Source organism: Arachis stenosperma, chromosome 9 (assembly GCF_014773155.1).
Source record: "Arachis stenosperma cultivar V10309 chromosome 9, arast.V10309.gnm1.PFL2, whole genome shotgun sequence".
NCBI lineage: Eukaryota > Viridiplantae > Streptophyta > Magnoliopsida > Fabales > Fabaceae > Arachis > Arachis stenosperma.
In genome coordinates, this window is record NC_080385.1 from 44980799 (window position 1) to 44996520 (window position 15722).

General features: G+C 38.0%; 2 non-coding genes across 2 annotated transcripts; both read left to right on the forward strand.

Annotated features, from left to right (window-relative positions):
• The first annotated feature begins 1472 nt into the window (after positions 1–1472).
• Positions 1473–1580, forward strand: LOC130952002 (small nucleolar RNA R71). The gene has a single exon (XR_009074184.1). It is a non-coding gene; the product is annotated as a small nucleolar RNA R71 (small nucleolar RNA).
• Positions 1581–13616: 12036 nt separating this feature from the next.
• Positions 13617–13724, forward strand: LOC130953294 (small nucleolar RNA R71). Its single transcript, XR_009075465.1, has one exon. It is a non-coding gene; the product is annotated as a small nucleolar RNA R71 (small nucleolar RNA).
• Positions 13725–15722: the final 1998 nt, after the last annotated feature.

The following is a 15722-nucleotide window of genomic DNA, read 5'->3' on the forward strand; positions in this document are numbered from 1 at the left end:
GATTCTTCATTCACTTGAATGATCAACTCTCCTCTATCAACATCAATCACAGCCTTTGTTGTGGCTAGGAAGGGTCTGCCAAGGATGATGGATTCATCCATGCACTTCCCAGTCTCTAGGACTATGAAATCAGTAGGAATGTAATGGTCTTCAACCTTAACCAGAACATCCTCTACAAGTCCATAGGCTTGTTTTCTTGAGTTGTCTGCCATCTCTAGTGAGATTTTTGCAGCTTGCACCTCAAAGATCCCTAATTTCTCCATTACAGAGAGGGGCATGAGGTTTACACTTGACCCCAAGTCACACAAGGCCTTCTTGAAGGTCATGGTGCCTATGGTACAAGGTATAGAAAACTTCCCAGGATCCTGCCTCTTTTGAGGCAATTGCTGCCTAGACAAGTTATCCAGTTCTTTGATGAGCAAAGGGGGTTCATCCTCCCAAGTCTCATTTCCAAATAACCTGTCATTTAGCTTCATGATTGCCCCAAGGTATTTAGCAACTTGCTCTTCAGTGACATACTCATCCTCTTCAGAGGAAGAATACTCATCAGAGCTCATGAAAGGCAGTAGTAAGTCCAAGGGAATCTCTATGGTCTCAGTTTGAGCTTCAGATTCCCAAGGTTCCTCAATGGGGAACTCATTGGAGGCCAGTGGACGTCCAGTGAGGCCTTCCTCAGTGGCGTTCACTGCCTCTTCTTCCTCCCAGAATTCGGCCATATTTATGGCTTTGCACTCTCCTTTTGGATTTTCTTCAGTGTTACTTGGGAGAGTGCTTGGGGGAAGTTCAGTAATTTTCTTGCTCAGCTGACCCACTTGTCCTTCCAAATTCCTAATGGAGGATCTAGTTTCAGTCATGAAACTTTGAGTGGTTTTGATTAGATCAGAGACCATGGTTGCTAAGTCAGAGGTATTCTGCTTAGAGCTCTCTGTCTGTTGCTGAGAAGATGATGGAAAAGGTTTACCATTGTTAAACCTGTTTCTTCCACCATTATTATTGAAACCTTGTTGAGGTCTCTCTTGATTCTTCCATGAGAGATTTGGGTGATTTCTCCATGAAGAATTATAGGTGTTACCATAGGGTTCTCCCAGGTAATTTACCTCTTCTACTGAAGGGTTCTCAGGATCATAAGCTTCTTCCTCAGATGAAGCATCCTTAGTACTGTTTGGTGCATTTTGCATTCCAGACAGACTTTGAGAAATCAGATTGACTTGTTGAGTCAATATTTTATTCTGAGCCAAAATGGCATTCAGAGTGTCAATTTCAAGAACTCCTTTCTTCTGACTAGTCCCATTGTTCACAGGATTCCTTTCAGAAGTGTACATGAATTGGTTATTTGCAACCATTTCAATCAGTTCTTGAGCTTCAGTAGGCGTCTTCTTCAAATGAAGAGATCCTCCAGCAGAGCTATCCAAAGACATCTTGGATAGTTCAGAGAGACCATCATAGAAAATACCTATGATGCTCCATTCAGAAAGCATATCAGAGGGACATTTTCTGATTAACTGTTTGTATCTTTCCCAAGCTTCATAGAGGGATTCTCCATCCTTTTGTCTGAAGGTTTGGACTTCCACTCTAAGCTTACTCCATCTTTGTGGTGGAAAGAACTTTGCCAAGAAGGCATTGACTAGCTTTTCCCAAGAGTCCAGGCTTTCTTTAGGTTGAGAATCCAACCATATTCTAGCTCTGTCTCTTACAGCAAAAGGGAATAGCATCAGTCTATAGACCTCAGGGTTAACCCCATTAGTCTTGACTGTGTCACAGATTTGCAAGAACTCAGCTAAAAACTGATGAGGATCTTCCATTGGAAGTCCATGAAACTTGCAATTCTGTTGCATTAGAGAAACTAATTGAGGCTTAAGCTCAAAGTTGTTTGCTCCAATGGCAGGGATAGAGATGCTTCTCCCATAGAAATCAGGAGTAGGTGCAGTAAAGTCACCAAGCACCTTCCTTGCATTGTTGGCATTGTTGTTGTTTTCGGCTGCCATTTGTTCTTCTTCCTTGAAGAATTCGGTCAGGTGCTCTAAAGAGAGTTGTGTTTTGGCTTCTCTTAGCTTTCTCTTCAAGGTCCTTTCAGGTTCAGGATCAGCCTCAACAAGAATGCCTTTGTCTCTGCTCCTGCTCATATGAAAGAGAAGAGAACAAGAAAGTGTGGAATCCTCTATGTCACAGTATAGAGATTCCTTTAGGTGTCAGAGGAAAAGAAAATAGAAGAAAGAAGAAGGAGAATTCGAACTTGATCAGATATAGTTCGAATTGTGCATTAAGAAGGAGTGATACTCCATAAATAGAAGGATGTGAAGAAGAAAGGGGGGTAATTTTCGAAAATTAATTATAAAATTTTGAAAACATTTTTGAAGAACACTAATTGATTTTCGAAAACAAAAGTGGGAAAGAAATCAAGTGATTTTCGAAAAAAAAGATTTTGAAATTAATTTGATTGAAAACTATTTTGAAAAAGATGTGGTTGAGAAGATATGATTGAAAAGTTATGGTCAAAGAGATGTGATTGAGAAGATATGATTTGAAAACAATTTTAAAAGATGTAATTTGAAAACAATTTGAAAAAGATTTGATTTTAAAAATTAATAACTTGCCTAACAAGAAAAGATACGATTCAAACATAAAACCTTTCTCAACAGAAAAGGCAACAATTTTGAGATGTTCAATCAAATCATTAATTGTTAGTAAGTATCTTTTAAAAAGGAAAGAAATTGATTTTGAAAACATTTGATTGAAAAGATTTGATTTGAAAAAGATTTGATTTTGAAAAACTAAAAAAAATTGATTTGAAAATAAAATCTTCCCCCTAGCACCATCCTGGCGTTAAACGCCCAGAATGGTATACATTCTGGCGTTTAACGCCCAAAATGCTACCTCTTTGGGCGTTAAACGCCCAACCAGGTGCCCTGGCTGGCGTTTAAACGCCAGTCTGCCTTTTTCACTGGGCATTTTTGAATGCTCAGCTTTTTCTGTATAATTCCTCTGCAGTATGTTCTGACTCTTCAATTCTTTGTATCATTGACTTGAAAAGACACAAATTAAAAATATTTTTGGATTTTTTTTTAATAATCAAAATGTGACAAGAATCAAATAACAATGCATGCAAGACACCAAACTTAGCAGTTTGTGTACTACTGACACTAACAATATGAAAATGCATATGAGACACACAAAATACTTCAAGTCAATAGAATTCAAAGATCAAAACAAAGAAATATATGCATGGATTCGAAAATTATAACAAAAACATGCATTTGACACCAAACTTAGGATGAGACACTAAACTTAAGCAAGAAACATCAAATATTTTTGGTCTTTTTATGATTTTGTAAATTTTTTGTTTTTTTTGTGTTTTTCGAAAATTAAATGGGAAAAGGTATCAAAATTCTTAATGAGAATTCCAGGAATCAGTGCAGTGCTAGTCTGAGACTCCGGTCCAGGAATTAGACATGGCTTCACAGCCAGCCAAGCTTTCAAAGAAAGCTTCGGTCCAAAACACTAGACATGACCAAAGGTCAGCCAAATCTTAGCAGATCACTGCTCCAAGAGCAAAATTGATGAGAATCAACAAGCTCTTGTGGTGATAAGTTGAAACCTCGGTCCAATCAGATTAGACATGGCTTCTCAGCCAGCCAGATTTCAACAAATCATCATGAAACTCTAGGATTCATCTTCAAGAATTTCGAAAAAATAATACCTAATCTAAGCAACAAGATGAACCGTCAGTTGTCCAGCCTAAACAATCCCGGCAATAACACCAAAAACTTGATGTTGTTGCCGGATCTTGGCACTGATGTTACCAAAAGCTTGCTCAAAACTTGAACAATCCCCGGCAACGGCGCCAAAAACTTGGTGCGCGAAATTGTGAACAATACTTTTTCACAACTCAAATAATCCCTGGTCATGAACTCCAAGAACTTGGTGGCTCAATACCATGGCATTACACAACTTCGCACAACTAACCAGCAAGTGCACTGGGTCGTCCAAGTAATAAACCTTACGTGAGTAAGGGTCGATCCCACGGAGATTGTTAGCATTGAAGCAAGCTATGGTCATCTTGTAAATCTTAGTCAGGCAAACTCAAATATATATGATGATGAACGAAAATAACATAGAAGATAAAGATAGTGATACTTATGTATATCATTGGTGTAAGAGCTTCAGACAAGTGTATGAAGATGCCTTCCCTTCCGTCTCTCTGCTTTCCTACTGTCTTCATCCAATCCTTTCTTACTCCTTTCCATGGCAAGCTTGTGTAGGGTCTCACTGTTGTCAGCAGCTACCTCCCATCCTCTCAGTGAAAGCGATTGCATATGTCCTGTCACGGCATAGCGGAATTCAGCTGTCGGTTCTCGTTCAGGCCGGAATAATATCCATTGATACTTTTGCGTCTGTCACTAACGCCCTAGCCTGCTAGGAGTTTGAAGCACGTCACAGTCATTCAGTCATTGAATCCTACTCAGAATACCACAGACAAGGTTAGACCTTCCGGATTCTCTTGAATGCTGCCATCAGTTCTTGCCTATACCACGAAGACTCTGATCTCACGGAATGGCTGGCTCGTTTGTCAGGCGAGCACTCGGTTGTCAGGCGATCAACCATGCATCATGCAATCAGAAATCCAAGAGATATTCACCAAGCCTCGAATGCTTGTAGAACAAGAGTGGTTGTCAGTCACCTTGTTCATAGGTGAGAATGGTGATGGGCGTCAATCATCACCTTCATCATGTTGAAGAACAAGTGATATCTTGGTAAAAGAACAAGCGGAATTGAATGGAAGAACAATAGTAATCGCATTAATACTCGAGGTACAGCAGAGCTCCACACCTTAATCTATGGTGTGTAGAAACTCCACCGTTGAAAATACATAAGAACAAGGTCTAGGCATGGCCGAATGGCCAGCCCCCAAATGATCTAAGAACTAGATGTCCAAAGATGATCAAAGGATCAAAAACAATCCAAAGATTTCTTATACAATAGTAAAAGGTCCTACTTATAAGAAACTAGTAGCCTAAGGTGTACAGAAATGAGTAAATGACATAAAAATCCTCTTCCGGGCCCACTTGGTGTGCTTGGGCTGAGCAATGAAGCAAATTTCGTGTAGAGACTCTTCTTGGAGTTAAACGCCAGCCTTGGTGCCAGTTTGGGCGTTTAACTCCCATTTGGGTGCCAGTTCCAGCGTTTAACGCTGGGATTTCTTGAGGTGACTTTGAACGCCGGTTTGGGCCATCAAATCTTGGGCAAAGTATGGACTATCATATATTGCTGGAAAGCCCAGGATGTCTACTTTCCAACGCCGTTGAGAGCGCGCCAATTGGGCTTCTGTAGCTCCAGAAAATCCGCTTCGAGTGCAGGGAGGTCAGAATCCAACAGCATCTGCAGTCCTTTTTGGTCTCTGGATCAGATTTTTGCTCAGGTCCCTCAATTTCAGCCAGAAAATACCTGAAATCACAGAAAAACACACAAACTCATAGTAAAGTCCAGAAAAGTGAATTTTAACTAAAAACTAATAGAAATATACTAAAAACTAACTAGATCATATCAAAAACATACTAAAAACAATGCCAAAAAGTATACAAATCATCCGCTCATCACCTAACATGAAAAGTTCATAAGCCAATTGGGAAACATAAATCAAATACCAATAAAAGCATTAAAGTATATGAAAATAAGAGATAAATATAAAGTAAAGGAAATATTGAACCTGATGAAGAGTTGAATCCTAAATCCTTTAAGAGGAATCATAAAATCCTAAATCCTAAGAGAGAGGAGAGAACCTCTCTCTCTATAAACTACATATAATCCTAAAATCGTGAATTATGAGAGCATGTTGAGTCTCTGCATGTTTCCTGACTATAATCTGTGTTTCTGGGCCAAAAATTGGGTTGAAATGCGGCCCAGAATCTCTGCCAGCGACTTTTGTAATTCTGCAGATCGCGCACGTCACATGTTCGCGTCGTTCACGCGTTCGCGTCACTTAACATTTCTCGTACCATGCGTGCGTGTCGTCCACGCTTTCGCGTCATTGGTGCAGCTTCCAATCCGCGCGGTCGCGTCAGGCACGCGAACGCGTCACTCTGATTTCTTCCATTTCGCGCGGTCACGTGAGCCATGCGACCGTGTGACTTCTCGCTGGTCATCTCCTCAATTCCTTGTGTTCCTTCCATTTTTGCACGCTTCCTCTTTATTCTCTAAGCCATTCCTGCCCTATGAAGCCTGAAACACTTAACACACAGATCAATGCATCAAATGGTAATAAGAGAGGATTAAGATTAGCTAAATTAAGACCAAAGAAGCATGTTTTCAATCATAGAACTAAACTAGGAAGGAATTGTAAAATCATGCAAATCTTATGAATAAGTGGGTGAAAATCTTGATAAAACTACTTAATTAAATACAATATAAACCATAAAATAGTGGTTTATCATCCATCCATTCATAAAAAATACTTCATACAACACTCATAACTCACAATTATAGATTTTTAGATGTAGTTTTTAGAGAGAGAGGTTCTCTCCTCTATCTTAGGATTTAGGATTAGGATTCCTCTTAAAGGATTTAGGATTTGTTCTTCTCAATTTCCAAGTTTAATATTCTTTTTATTTATTTTCTCAATTTGGTTTATGAACTCTTTATGTTTAGATTAATCTTCTATTTAATACAATTTGAGGTATTTCAGACTTATGATTGCTTTCTTTTATTTATTATATAAATAATTTGGATTTTTCCCTTTTGGCTTTGGTTGAGTAATTGGTAACTCTTGAGTTATCAAACTCAGCAGTTGATTAATATTTGAAGTTTGATGGTTGATTTGGATCCCTCTAAAGCTAGTCTTTCTTTAGGAGTTGACTAGGACTTGAGGAATCAAATTAATTGGTCCACTTGACTTTCCTTTATTTAGTAAGGGTTAACTAAGTGGGAGCAACAAAGAATACTCATCACACCCGATAAGGATAACTAGGATGGGATTTCCAATTCTCATACCTTGCCAAGAGTTTTCTAGTTATTAATTTATTAATTCCTACAATTTATTTCCCTTGTTCAAACCTTTTCAAAAACCCAAAAATACTGTTTTCCATAACCAATAATAAATCATACTTCCCTGCAATTCCTTGAGAAGATGACCCGAGATTTGAATACTTCGGTTTATAAATTTTATTGGGTTTTATTACTTGTGACAACCAAACGTTTGTACGAAGGGATTCCTTGCCGGTTTAGAAGCTATACTTGCAACGAGGATTTATTTTGTGAAAATTCTAGACCGCTGGTGCATGAAATTGTGATCTCAATGGCGCCAACAACTTGGTACGCACAATTGTAATATCACTCTTTTTCACAACTTCGCACAGCTAACCAGCAAGTGTACTAGGTCGTCCAAGTAATAAACCTTACGTGAGTAAGGGTCGATCCCACAGAGATTGTTGGTTTGAAGCAAGCTATGGTCATCTTGTAAATCTCAGTTAGGCGGATTCTAATAGTTAGAATGGTTTTCGAATATAAAGATAAATAAAGCATAAAATAAAGATAGAGATACTTATGTAATTCATTGGTGGGAATTTCAGATAAGCGCATGAAGATGTTGTGTTCCTTCTGAATCTCTGCGTTCCTACTGCTTTCATCCAATCATTCTTACTCCTTTCCATGGCAAGCTGTATGTAGGGCGTCATCGTTGTCAATGGCTACTTCCCATCCTCTCAGTGAAAATGGTCCAAATGCGCTGTCACCACACGGCTAATCATCTGTCGGTTCTCGATCATGCTGGAATAGAATCCAGTGATTCTTTTGCGACTGTCACTACGCCCAATACTCGCGAGTTTGAAGCTCGTCACAGTCATCCCATCCCAGATCCTACTCAGAATACCAAAGACAAGGTTTAGACTTTCCGGATCTCAAGAATGCTGCCAATGGATTCTAGCTTATACCACGAAGACTCCGATCTTTCGAAATGAAGGCTAAGAGATACGCGCTCAATCTAAGGTAGAACGGAAGTGGCTGTCAGGCACGCGTTCATAGGTAAGAATAATGATGAGTGTCACGGATCATCACATTCATCATGTTGAAGTGCAGCGAATATCTTAGAATAAGAATAAGCTGAATTGAATAGAAGAATAGTAGTAATTGCATTAATACTCGAGGAACAGCAGAGCTCCACACCTTAATCTATGGTGTGTAGAAACTCTACTGTTGAAAATACATAAGTGATAATAAGGTAGGCATGGCCGTGAGGCCAGCCCCCAATGTCTAAGGACTAACAATAATCAAAGATGTTCCAAAAGCTCATCCAAAGATGATCTAAGGATATTCCAAAGATGTCTAATACAATAGTAAAAAGTTCTATTTATACTAGACTAGTTACTAGTGTTTACAGAAATAAGTCTAAGTGCAAAAATCCACTTCCGGGGCCCACTTTGTTGTGTGCTTGGGCTGAGCTTGAGCTTTACACGTGCAGAGGCTTCTCTTGGGGTTAAACGCCAAGTTGTAACGTGTTTTTGGCGTTTAACTCTGGTTCGTGACGTGTTTCTGGCGTTTTACTCCAGAATTCAGCATAGAACTGGCGTTGAATGCCAGTTTGCGTCGTCTAAACTCGAATAAAGTATGAACTATTATATATTGCTGGAAAGCTCTCGATGTCTACTTTCCAACGCAATTAAACGCGCACCATTTTGAGTTTTGTAGCTCCACAAAATCTATTTCGTGTGCAGGGAGGTCAGAATCCAACAAAATCAGCAGTCCTTTGTAGCCTCCTATCAGATTTTTGCTCAGGTCCCTCAATTTCAGCCAGAAAATACTTGAAATCAAAGAAAAACACACAAACTCATAGTAAAGTCTAGAAATGTGAATTTTACATAAAAACTAATAAAAACATCCCTAAAAGTAGCTAGATTCTACTAAAAACTACTTAAAAACAATGCCAAAAATCGTATAAATTATCCGCTCATCACAACACCAAACTTAAATTGTTGCTTATCCCTAAGCAACTGAAAATCAAAAAAGATAAAAAGAAGAGAATATACTATAAATCCCAAAATATCAATGAATATTAGTTCTAACTAGATGAGCGGGACTTGTAGCGTTTTGCTTCTGAACAGTTTTGGCATCTCACTTTATCCTTTGAAGTTTAGAATGATTGGCATCCATAGGAACTCAGAGCTTAGATAGTGTTATTGATTCTCCTAGTTAAGTATGTTGATTCTTGAACACAGCTACTTTTATGAGTCTTGGCCGTGGCCCTAAGCACTTTGTTTTCCAGTATTACCACCGGATACATAAATGCCACAGACACATGACTGGGTGAACCTTTTCAGATTGTGACTCAGCTTTGCTAAAGTCCCCAGTTAGAGGCGTCCAGAGCTCTTAATCACACTCTTTTTGCTTTGGATCACGACTTTAACCACTCAGTCTCAAGCTTTTCACTTGGACCTTCATGACACAAGCACATGGTTAGGGACAGCTTGATTTAGCCGCTTAGGCCTGGATTTTATTTCCTTGGGCCCTCCTATCCATTGATTCTCAAAGTCTTGGATCCTTTTTACCCTTGCCTTTTGGTTTTAAGGGCTATTGGCTTTTTCTGCTTGCTTTTTCTTTCTTAAATTTTTTTTTTCGCAAGCTTTGTTCTTCACTACTTTTTCTTGCTTCAGGAATTAATTTTTTTATTTTTCAGATCATCAATAACATTTTTCTTGTTTATAATTCTTTCAAGAGCCAACAATTTTAACATTCATAAACAACAAGATCAAAAAAAATATGCACTGTTTAAGCATTCATTCAGAAAACAAAAAGTATTGTCACCACATCAATATAATTAAACTAATTTCAAGGACAATTTCGAAACTCATGTACTTCTTGTTCTTTTGTATTAAAAACATTTTTCATTTAAGAAAGGTGAAGGATTCATGGAATTATTCATAGCCTTAAGACATAGTTACTAAATACTAATGATCATATAGTACAGACTCAAAACATAGACAAACATATAGCATAAAACTGAAAAACAGAGAGATAAGAACAAGGAAGTTAAGGAATGAGTCCACCTTAGTGAGGGTGGCGCCTTCTTCTTGAAGGACCAATGGTGTTCTTGAACTCCTCTATGTATCTTCCTTGCCTTTGTTGCTCCTCCCTCATAGCTCTTTGATCTTCTCTAATCTCATTGAGAATGATGGAGTGCTCTTGGTGTTCCTCTCTTAATTGGTTCATGTTATGACTCGATCCTTCTAGAGAAGTGTTGAGTTGTTCCCAATAGTTGTTTGGAGGAAAATGCATCCCTTGAGGCATCTCAGGGATCTTTTAATGATGAGCTTCCTCATGCGTCTCTTGAGATCCATGAATAGGCTCTCTTGTTTGCTCCATCCTCTTCTTAGTGATGGGCTTATCCTCTTCAATGAGGATGTCTCCTTCTATGACAACTCTAGATAAGTTGCATAGATGGCAAATGAGATGAGAAAAAGCTAGCCTTGCCAAGGTGGAGGGCTTTTTGGCTACTTTGTAGAGTTCTAGAGGGATGACTTCATGAACTTCTACCTCCTCTCCAATCATGATGCTATAGATCATGATGGCCCGATCCACAGTTACTTCGGATCGGTTGCTAGTGGGGATGATGGAGCATTGGATGAACTCCAACCATCCTCTAGCCACAGGCTTAAGGTCCAGTCTTCTCAATTGAACTGGCTTGCCTTTGAGTCTCTTTTCTATTGAGCTCCTTCCACACATATGTCTATGAGGACTTGGTCCAACCTTTGATCAAAGTTGACCCTTATAGTGTAGGGGCGTGCGTCTTCTTGCATCATAGGCAAGTTGAACGCCAACCTTACGTTCTCTGGACTGAAATCTAAGCATTTCCCCCAAACCATTGTAAGCCAGTTCTTTGGGTTTGGGTTCATGCTTTGATCATGGTTCCTAGTGATCCATGCGTTTGCATAGAACTCTTGAACCATTAAGATTCCGACTTGTTAAATGGGGTTGGTGAGAACTTCTTAACCTATTCTTCGGATCTCATGTCGGATCTCCGAATACTCATTTTTTTTAGCATGAAAGGGACCTCAAGGATCACCTTTTTCTTGGCCACAACTTCATAGAAGTGGTCTTGATGGGCTTTTGAGATGAATCTCTCCATCTCCCATGACTCAGAGGTGGAAGCAATTGCCTTCCCTTTCCTCTTTTTTGAGGTTTCTCTGGCCTTAGGTGCCATCAATGGTTATGGAAAAACAAAAAAAGCTATGATTTTACCATACCAAACTTAGAATGTTGCTTGCCCTCGAGCAAAAGAAGAAAGAATAGAAGATGAAGAAGAAGATATGGAGGAGAGGGAGAGAGATGTGGGTTTTAAAAGTATGTGGGGTTTATGGGGAAGTATGGATGGATGTGATTGGTGAAGGGGTAATGGGAAACTGGGAAAGAGAGATTGAGGTGATTGGTGAAGGGTATAGTGTTATTGGATTGTGTGAAGAAGAGAGAAGTGGGGTAGGTGGGGATCCTGTAGGGTCCACAGATCTTGAGGTGATCCTATGGGGTCCACAGATCTTGAGGTGTCAAGGATTTCTCATCCCTGCACCTTTTAGGCGTGTAAAACGCCCTCTGTATGCAATCCTGGCATTTAACGCCAGACTGATGCTTGTTTCTGATGTTAAATGCCCAAATGTAGCCTGTTTCTGGCGTTTAATGCCAGCCTGATTCTTATTTCTAGCGTTAAACGCCAGCTTGGTTCTTGTTTCTGGCGTTAAACGCCAGACAGAAGCTTGTTTCTGGCGTTTAAACGCCAGACAATTCTTCCTCCAGGGTGTGCTTTTTCTTCTGCTATTTTTTATTCTGTTTTTAATTTTTGCAATTGTTTTGTGACTCCACATGATCATAAACCTAATAAAACATAAGAACAATAGAAATATAGATAAATCAAAATTGGGTTGCCTCCCAATAAGCGCTTCTTTAATGTCAATAGCTTGACAGTGAGCTCTCATGGAGCTTCACAGATGTTCAGAGCATTGTTGGGACCTCCCAACACCAAACTTAGAGTTTGAATGTGGAGGTTCAACACCAAACTTAGATTTTGATTGTGGGGGCTTTGTTTGAGTCTGTATTGAGAGAAGCTTTTCATGCTTCCTCTCCATGGTTACAGAGGAAGATCCTTGAGCTTTAAACACAAGGTAGTCCCCATTTAATTAAAGAACTAGCTCTCCTCTGTCAACATCAATCACAGCTCCTGTTGTGGCTAGGAAGGGTCTTCCAAGGATGATGCATTCATCCTCATCCTTCCCAGTGTCTAGGATTATGAAATCAGCAGGGATGTAAAGGCCTTTAACCTTCACTAACACGTCCTTTACCAATCCATAAGCTTGTTTTATTGACTTATCTGCCATCTTTAATGAGATTCTTGCAGTTTGTACCTCAAAGATTCTCAGTTTTTCCATTACTGAGAGTGGCATAAGATTTATACTTGACCTCATGTCACACAGAGCCTTCTCAAAGGTCATGGTGCCTATGGTACAGGGTATTAAGAATTTACCAGGATCTTGTTTCTTTTGAGGTGAATTTTGCTGAACCCATATATTTAGTTCACTAATGAGCAAGGGAGGTTCATCTTCCCAAGTCTTATTACCAAACAACTTGGCATTTAGCTTCATGATGGCTCCTAGATATTGAGCAACTTGCTCTTCAGTTACATCTTCATCCTCTTCAGAGGAAGAATAGTTCTCAGAGCTCATGAATGGCAGAAGGAAGTTTAATAGAATCTCTATGGTCTCTATATGAGCCTCAGATTCCTTTAGGTCCTCAATAGGGAACTCCTTTATGTCTGGAGAACGTCACATGAGGTCTTCCTCATTGGGATTCACGTCCTCTCCTTCCTCTTTGGATTTGGCCATTTTGATAATATCAATGGCCTTGGACTCTCTTTTTGGATTCTCTTCTGTATTGCTTGGGAGAGTACTAGGAAGAGTTTCAGTGATTTTCTTACTCAGATGACCCACTTGTGCCTCCAAGTTTTTAATGGAGGACATTGTTTCATTCATGAAACTTAAAGTGGCCTTAGATAGATCAGAGACTATGTTTGCTAAGCTAGAGGGGCTCTGCTCAGAATTCTCTATCTGTTGTTGAGAAGATGATGGAAAAGGCTTGCTATTGCTAAACCTGTTTCTTCCACCATTATTAAAGCCTTGTTGGGGCTTTTGTTGATCCTTCCATGAGAAATTTGGATGATTTCTCCATGAGGGATTATAGGTGTTTCCATAGGCTTCACCCATGTAATTCACCTCTGCCATTGCAGGGTTCTCAGGATCATAAGCTTCTTCTTCAGAAGATGCCTCTTTAGTATTGTTGGATGCATTTTGCCATCCATTCAGACTCTGAGAAATTATGTTAACTTGCTGAGTCAACATTTTATTCTGAGCCAATATGGCATTCAGAGCATCAATTTCAAGAACTCCCTTTTTTTGAGGCGTCCCATTACTCACAGGATTCCTCTTAGAGGTGTACATGAATTGGTTATTTGAAACCATGTCAATGAGTTCTTGAGCTTCTGCAGGCGTTTTCTTTAAGTGAATGGATCCACCTGCAGAATGGTCCAGTGACATCTTAGAGAACTCAGATAGACCATCATAGAATATATCCAAAATGGTCCACTCTGAAAGCATGTCAGAAGGACACTTTTTGGTCAACTGCTTGTATCTTTCCCAAGCTTCATAGAGGGATTCACCATCTTTTTGCTAGAAGGTCCGAACATCCATTCTAAGCTTGCTCAGCTTTTGAGGAGGAAAGAACTTGGCCAAGAAGGTCGTGACCAGCTTATCCCAAGAGTCCAGGCTATCTTTAGGTTGTGAGTCCAACCATGTTCTAGCTCTGTCTCTTACAGCAAAAGGGAAAAGCATGAGCCTGTAGACTTCAGGATTTACTCCATTAGTCTTAACAGTATCACAGATCTGCAAGAACTCAGTTAAAAATTGATAGGTATCTTCTTATGGAAGTCCATAAAACTTGCAGTTCTGTTGCATTAGAGCAACTAGTTGAGGCTTCAGCTCAAAATTATTTGCTCCAATGGCAGGGATTGAGATGCTTCTTCCATAAAAATTTGAAGTAGGTGTAGTATAATCACCAAGCATCCTCCTTGCACCTCCACCATTGTTATTGGGTTCGGCCATGTCTCTTTCTTTTTTGAGATTCTCTATAAGGTTTTCTCTGGATTGTTGTGCTTTAGCTTCTCTTAGCTTCTTTTTCAGAATCCTTTCAGGTTCAGGATCTGCTTCAACAAGAATGTCCTTGTCCTTGTTCCTGCTCATATGAAAAAGAAGAGAACAAAAAAAGAAGAGGAATCCTCTATGTCACAGTATAGAGATTTCTTTATGTGAGTAGAAGAAGAAAAGAATAGAAGGAGGAGAAGAAAAATTCGAACATTGAGGAGAAGAGAGAGTTTGAATTTTTAGATGAAGAGAAGAATTAGTAAATGAATAAATAAATAGAAGGAGGTGAGAGAGAGGAGTTTTCGAAAATTATTTTTGAAAAATTGATTAGTGATTTTTGAAAATTAAGAGAAGAAATAAAATTAAAATTAAAATTTGAAACAATTAGTTAATAAAAAAGAATTTTGAAAAAGGGTAAGGTGATTTTCGAAAATTAGAAAGAGAGAAATAGTTAGGTGGTTTTGAAAAAGATAAGAAATAGTAAAACAAACAAAAAGTCAGTTAGTTAGTTGAAAAAGATTTGAAAATCAATTTTGAAAAGATAAGAAGTTAGAAAAGATTTTGAAATTGATTTTGAAAAAGATATGATTTGAAAAGATATGGTTGAAAAAGATTTGATTTTTAAAATTGATGACTTGACTAACAAGAAACTAAAAGATATGATTCTAGAAATTAAAGATTGAACCTTTCTTAACAAGAAAGTAACAAACTTCAAATTTTTTAATCAATCACATTAATTGTTAGTAATGTTTTTGAAAATCATGAAATAAAGATAAGAAAAAGATTTTGAAAATCAATTTTAAAAAAAATTTTCAAAAATAACAAAAGGAAAAAGAAAAGATTTGATTTTGAAAAAGATTTTGAAAAGATAAGATTTTTAAAATTGAAATCTTGACTTGACTAACAAGAAACAACTTATTTTAAAAATTTTTGACTAAGTCAACCCAAAGATTTCAAAATTTATGAGTAAAATAGGAGAAAGATATTTTTTATTTTTGAATTTTTAATGAGGAGAGAGAAAAACACAAATATGACCCAAAACATGAAAATTTTGTATCAAAACCAATGATGCATGCAAGAACACTATGAATGTCAAGATGAACACCAAGAATACTTTGAAGATCAAGATTAACATCAAGACTTATTTTTGAAAAATTTTGAAGAAAAGAAAAACATGCAAGACACCAAACATAGAAATTTTCAATGCTTAGACACTATGAATGCAAAAATGCATATGAAAAACAATAAAAAACACAAAACAAGAAAATATGAAGATCAAACAAGAAGACTTACCAAGAACAATTTGAAGATCATGAAGAACACCATGCATGAGTTTTCAAAAATATTTTTGAGAAAAAAATAAAAATATGCAATTGACACCAAACTTAAAAATTGACTCTAAACTCAAACAAAAAACACAAAATATTTTTTATTTTATGATTTTATAAATTTTTTTGGATTTTTTTTTTGGAAAACTATTTTAAGAAAAACGAAAAAGAAGAAAAAATTTGAAAATATTTTTGAAAATTTTTTGAAAAGAAAATTACCTAATCTGAG